The sequence below is a fragment of the Coenobita brevimanus genome, chromosome 8 (genome assembly GCF_032717465.1).
Source record: "Coenobita brevimanus isolate Jiangsu-jjx chromosome 8, ASM3271746v2, whole genome shotgun sequence".
Lineage (NCBI taxonomy): Eukaryota > Metazoa > Arthropoda > Malacostraca > Decapoda > Coenobitidae > Coenobita > Coenobita brevimanus.
Window position 1 is genome coordinate 1,729,530 of NC_136961.1, and position 5,649 is coordinate 1,735,178.

Sequence of the window (5,649 nt, forward strand, 5' to 3'; positions counted from 1 at the left end):
TTCCATTTGAAACAGGACAGAAAATACTAGTGAACTTTAAAATCAGCATAGGATACAGAAACCCACACTGGCAGACAAAAAAAAAAGATGTATTTCCAAAGAGTTTCGGCAACAGCTGTCGCCCTCTTCAGTGGATCTACAGACCAAGAGTGGTACATACAAATACTGCCAACACGGGTTTTTGTATCCTAATTCATGGTCACGATAGTGTGACTCTGCAGCTGTTTAAAATCAGCCTCATTTAGTTTTTTTTATAAAGGCTTCAACATGCTTTCATGCGAGGGCCTTGGTCATCTAATGGCAGTTCCCTATACTGCTCAATCTCTGGCAGCCTCCCCATTCAGGCCCTTACCCTTAACATCACACTCTATGATCTTGTCCCAGGTCTTTTTTGGTCTACCTCTCACAACCCTACCCCTAATGTTCACATTTCTAACTCTCTGCACCCAACTGTCATCCCTCATCCTCTCCACATGCCCAAACCATCTTACTCTACCCCTCCTCATCACAACACCATGAGCTTGACATTTTGTGACTGACTGAAGTTTGGTGGTATGAACCTGATATTAATACTATTTGTGATGCTTTGCCCAAGACACATCCCATAATGAGTGTTCTCGTGCCTGCTGCCAATCATCCAGGTGGAGGTGCAGCACTCATCTACTGCATGGTTCTAATGGATGTTTGTTATATAAATTCTGACTTTACTCCATCTTTGTTTTAATTTATGGAAGCAGTAATAGATTTTCATCAGCAAACTTTTAGAATGACAACAGTTTACTGACCAGGCCATCCTAGCATGGACTGAGGCCATATGGAGGAGTTTGGTCAGTTTCAACAAGAATTTTCACTTAAATCTGCTGGACTGATTGTTTGTAGCGATTTTAGTTACTGGATTGACAATCCACAGTGGAAATCCTTTTCTTCGGAATTCCTTGAACTAACTGACCAGAATAATTTTTTCAACCATGTCTATCAAATGACACATCTAAGGATAAGTCCTTGTTCTGACCTACTCCCCTGTTGGTTGTAGGTGCATACTGGATGTGCAGGTTGATTCAATTGATCCCATCGTGTCCAACCATACTTTGATTACAGCACTTTCAGGTTTCTATCTATCTATTGCCAGACGCCTTAATCCCGTAGGGGGTTGTTCTGGTGCCAACATCATTTTCCCATGATGAGTTGTAATTTCACACTAATGTCACGTATTACATACAAAGTTATTTATTCATATTAACAATGTGCAATATAATGTGAATGATAAGCAACCAAACACCATTTCATTGTAAAGTGTGGCATGGGATGGATGAGCATCCCATGCCACACTTTACAATGAAATGGTGTTTGGTCAGGACTGCAAAGCCCAACATTTTCTATCATAAACACTAGGGTAAAGGGAAGGCGATAAGAGAAATATAAAATGTATATATGTTTAAGTCTTGGGGGAAATATTTACCTTGTTGGTATACTTTAACCCCTTAAACGCGGCCGCGTACAGTCGTTCCCCCCTGAGTGGCGGGGTTGTATCGCGGTCTGAGTACCTGTAGGAAAATATTCGCCAAAAATCAGAGATTAATCCTAGAACATTATACTTGGTATGGCAGATAGTACTTACATTCAGCTTTCTCCAGAGACAGGTGTTGAGCCTTCGTGGACTACCCAAGGACTTGTGGAGACTTGCAAAGTTGGGTAACAAAATATTCACTTTCACACCTCCAGCAACTTGGTTTCCCCTCTACCACAGCCTCATTCTGTCACAGTAAACTTTATACTACAACGTAAAGGTAGTTAGGAATCCGTATTTGTACAATAAGCACTGAAAATAAGGCTAAAATCAACGGAGCGTACGGCCGACATGCACTGTGGCGGCGGTCTTCCCGTCACTCAACAAACATTTCCATTTTCACAGCTAAAAACATGTATACTACATTATTTTCAATCATATTACTTCCCAAAAGATCACCACGGCGCGCTTTTTATTCTGCCTTACGCCCGCCACTTTATTCTCGTTCCTGTCGGCCGCTTGCACTGACTGGGAAGAGCTAGAACTCGCCATAATGTCACTTTGAAAGCCTGCAGTAAACTGACGCTAAACAGGGGCAAACCGTGAGAAAAAAAGCTAGTGTTACAACTGGGGAAACAAGCCTTTCCTAGTAGCATAAACTGCTTGTGAGAGGAGAGCGCAGATTTACAGTTCTGAGCGCTCAGAGCGCTGCCATGTATCACAGCCAGGCTGGCCGGGCCGTGGTGGGGGGGGATGGGGGGAAAACGCGATATTTGGCAACAACTGAGGTCAGTAGTACAAAGGTAAAGTATGCTAGTTGTAGCTAGAGGGTGGTGGTACTGATAGACAATACCAGCTGGAGCCTGCTTGCCCGCGGTTATTCAAAATTTACTAGAATCGCAAACGCGACAATCCGCCGTTATGTCCTTTTGGCCGAGCGTCGCAAATGAGACGATCCGCGTTTAAGGGGTTAATGTAATCAATACTACTTTATTGAGGTGTATAAGGTACATGGTATAGTTATGATGCTTCTATTCATGTATAAATCCCAGTTGTCTGTGGGGTTTGGCATCTCTATTTTATGCTGACCCAGCGCCACACCCAGAGGGGACGCCAGCCAGCTAGGGCAGAACGCACGTATCATTAGAACGAGAGGGACGTATAACTCTGAGCTCTCTCAGTGTCGCAGTTGTATATTTCTGTGGCCAATAAAAAGAGATTTAATCTGCTCAGTTTCAGTTCACCTGCACATGCTACCTCTAAATTCCTTCAACAGGATCCTACACCGATTCCCACCATCTCCAGTGTGTGAGATGTTTTGGTGGAGTGTGTCAGCCGGAAGTGACTTCGACCAGGCACAACGTTTTAACCTTGCCTGGAACTGTTAGGTCACGATTCAGCTGATATATATAAATTGGTGGTCAGCTGCGGGGTTCCAAGCTGATATATTAGTGACTAGTTGAGGAATCCATACAGCCGAAACAGGGTGGCCACAAACAAATCGCCTCCATGTCGCCCTGTCCCCTGCCATTTCATTGCCCTACTCTCATATACCTCTCCACTCCATCCCTCCATCTCATCCTCGGCTTCCCCCTCTCTCCCCCCCCCTCCACCTCACTCACATACACTTTCCTTGTCAGTCTCTCACTTACCATCTTCTCCACATGGCCAGACAGTCACTCCAGGTAATCTGTGGTTATTTTAGTCTTAATACCTCCCATCACTTAGTTCACTTAATACAGCACAGCCTTATACAAGGGTTGGGTTTGATTGGTTAGGTTAGGCTAGGATAATGAAAAAAGAAAAAAAAGATGAAGTTACTTCAGTTAATACAGCACAGCCTTATATAAAGGTTAGGTTAGGTTAGGTTACTGGAAAAAAAAAAAAAAAAAAAAAAGTTAATCAACTATATAACTTTTTTAAAACTTATTTTAGTGATTTCTGTACGATATTTGTTGCTGATTATACCACAAAATGCTCACTTTTGGGGAGGTGAAGTGGGGAGGGGGGCTGCAAAACTTGAAAACAGGTAATCTGCAGTAAAATCGATAATCAAAATCCTACAGAAAACATTAAAATCCGTAGGTTCCTGATAAAATAAAGGTAAATTTTTACAAGTGGACAATACACCTCCCAGGTAGTGCAATATATTTTTCTGGCAGTTTTTGATGCGATTCGAATGTTTCTGACCTTCATTTTTGTCAGAAATGCCTCATTGTTCCTGTTTTACAAACATTGAATTTTAGTGGACAAGTAGGTGAAAATGAAGCATTTTCCGGAAAAAATGAAGTAAAAAACAACTGAACTCGCATCAAAAACCACCAGAAAAATATACTGCATCACCCGTAAACGTAATCGAACAGACCAAACCAAACGAAACAGACCTAACGCAACCTCACCGAACACAATAAAACCAAACCTAACCCAACATACCTAACCTATCTTAGGGGAGTATGTAATGTTACCTCACCAAACACACAAAACCAAACCTCACCAAACACAATAAAACTAACCAAACCTAATCCAACAAACCTAACCTATCTTAGGAGAGTACGTAACGTAACCTAACAAAGCACACTAAACCTAACCAAACTAAAACCAACATACCTAACCTATCCTAGCGGAACCTTACTCTAGAGATACGATGGTCCAGGACGAGCGTCGTCTGGGTTGTCGTCGTCTTCCGGGGGTAGGCCAGTTGGAATAGCGGCAACAACACCAGGTCGTTCACGTGGCTGATCTGACTGTGGCGGGTACAGAGCGGCTGCAGCAATAAGGAAGTGGTGTAGCGTTTGCTCAGGGTTCGCGTGAAGAAACAGATACCTAGAGAAGTACTGCTCAAAATATTCAGTCCGTAGTCCAGGACGCTTAGACCACTCCTTGACGTCACGCCAGTCTTTCAATGGTCTGTGTATTGATGGTAGGGTCATCTGGGTCCACAAATGCCTCCTTGTGGTTAATTACATGATGCGTGTACCCCTTGTCCGCCAAGCATCAATAGGCTGCCCAACCGTCACTGTTAACAATGCTACCTGGCCGAATGAATTTTTTGATAATAGGTACAAGGGTTGCAGCACTCCTGTCAAGTACTTGATTCCCTTTCATCAAAGGCACCAAGAAAAACCTTTTCCCGACCCTTTCAATCCCTCCAAAAAGCCACATGTCCCTTAGGTCTCTCCCACGATCATATTTTTCCCTCACAAAAAATGTCTCGTCAATCTCGACGACAACGCCAGGTCCCCCGATGGGTGACTGGTTCTGTAGCCAGGAAAGGGGCACTTCAGAGCAAAAGCTTCGCCAGTCCACACTTGTCTTTGATGACCACTTCAGACACGTGATAATAACGTCGTGGTTCCAGAACTTTTGAATCTAGTGGTTTATGAACGGTATAATTTGCCAGGCAGGAAGGTGTGTGTTGTCCAAAAAACGTCCTTTGTGGTCAGACACACAAAAACTACACTGGACCCATTTCTTGTTTTTTCCGTACTTCTGTACCGACCACAGTACCACTGATGTTTGTCTTTTCTAAATTTACACGGTTCCTGACAGTCTGGGCAATAGACTTCAGAAGGTAATACACCGTGTCTTCTAAAAAATTCAATAGCCTCCTCAGGTTCTGAGTGGAAACGCTTAATCACTCGTACCGGTAAATAACCAATATCACACCCGGGACACACAGCACGTCTTTCTTCTTCAGAGGCCATAGCGAGGATTTGAATTTTCCATCCAGTTTGAATCAAAGAGCGGGATTCAAATTTATTGGCAGAATTCCATCACGTGACCTAAAGTAGGCCTATAAGTGGGTGATACAGACCTACGAGACGTATGCGCGGTCGAAGGGATGAGAAACACACGTACGAACGCACGCATTTTTTACCCGGAGTGGCTGAGTGAAGATCCAAGGTAGGGTTTTTTTGGAAAATAAAATTCATTATCTCTGAAAATATCAATTTCCAAATGGGATAATGGGGGTTCATTGTGATCCTTAGGGACTATACTATATGTTAATGGTGCTAAAATTCCAAAACTGCATATTGTCCACTTGTAAAATAATACCAAACTAAAATGAAAGGGGAGTTGGGGGCTTAAACAATAATTTTACCACTTTTTCTTCCTGAGAACCTTCCCCCATTATTATCATC

At 43.0% G+C, this 5,649-nt stretch overlaps 1 pseudogene; it reads right to left on the reverse strand.

The window, feature by feature from the left end:
• Positions 1–4,393: 4,393 nt before the first annotated feature.
• On the reverse strand, positions 4,394–5,211 carry LOC145405945 (uncharacterized; annotated as a pseudogene).
• Between the last annotated feature and the right edge of the window lie 438 nt (positions 5,212–5,649).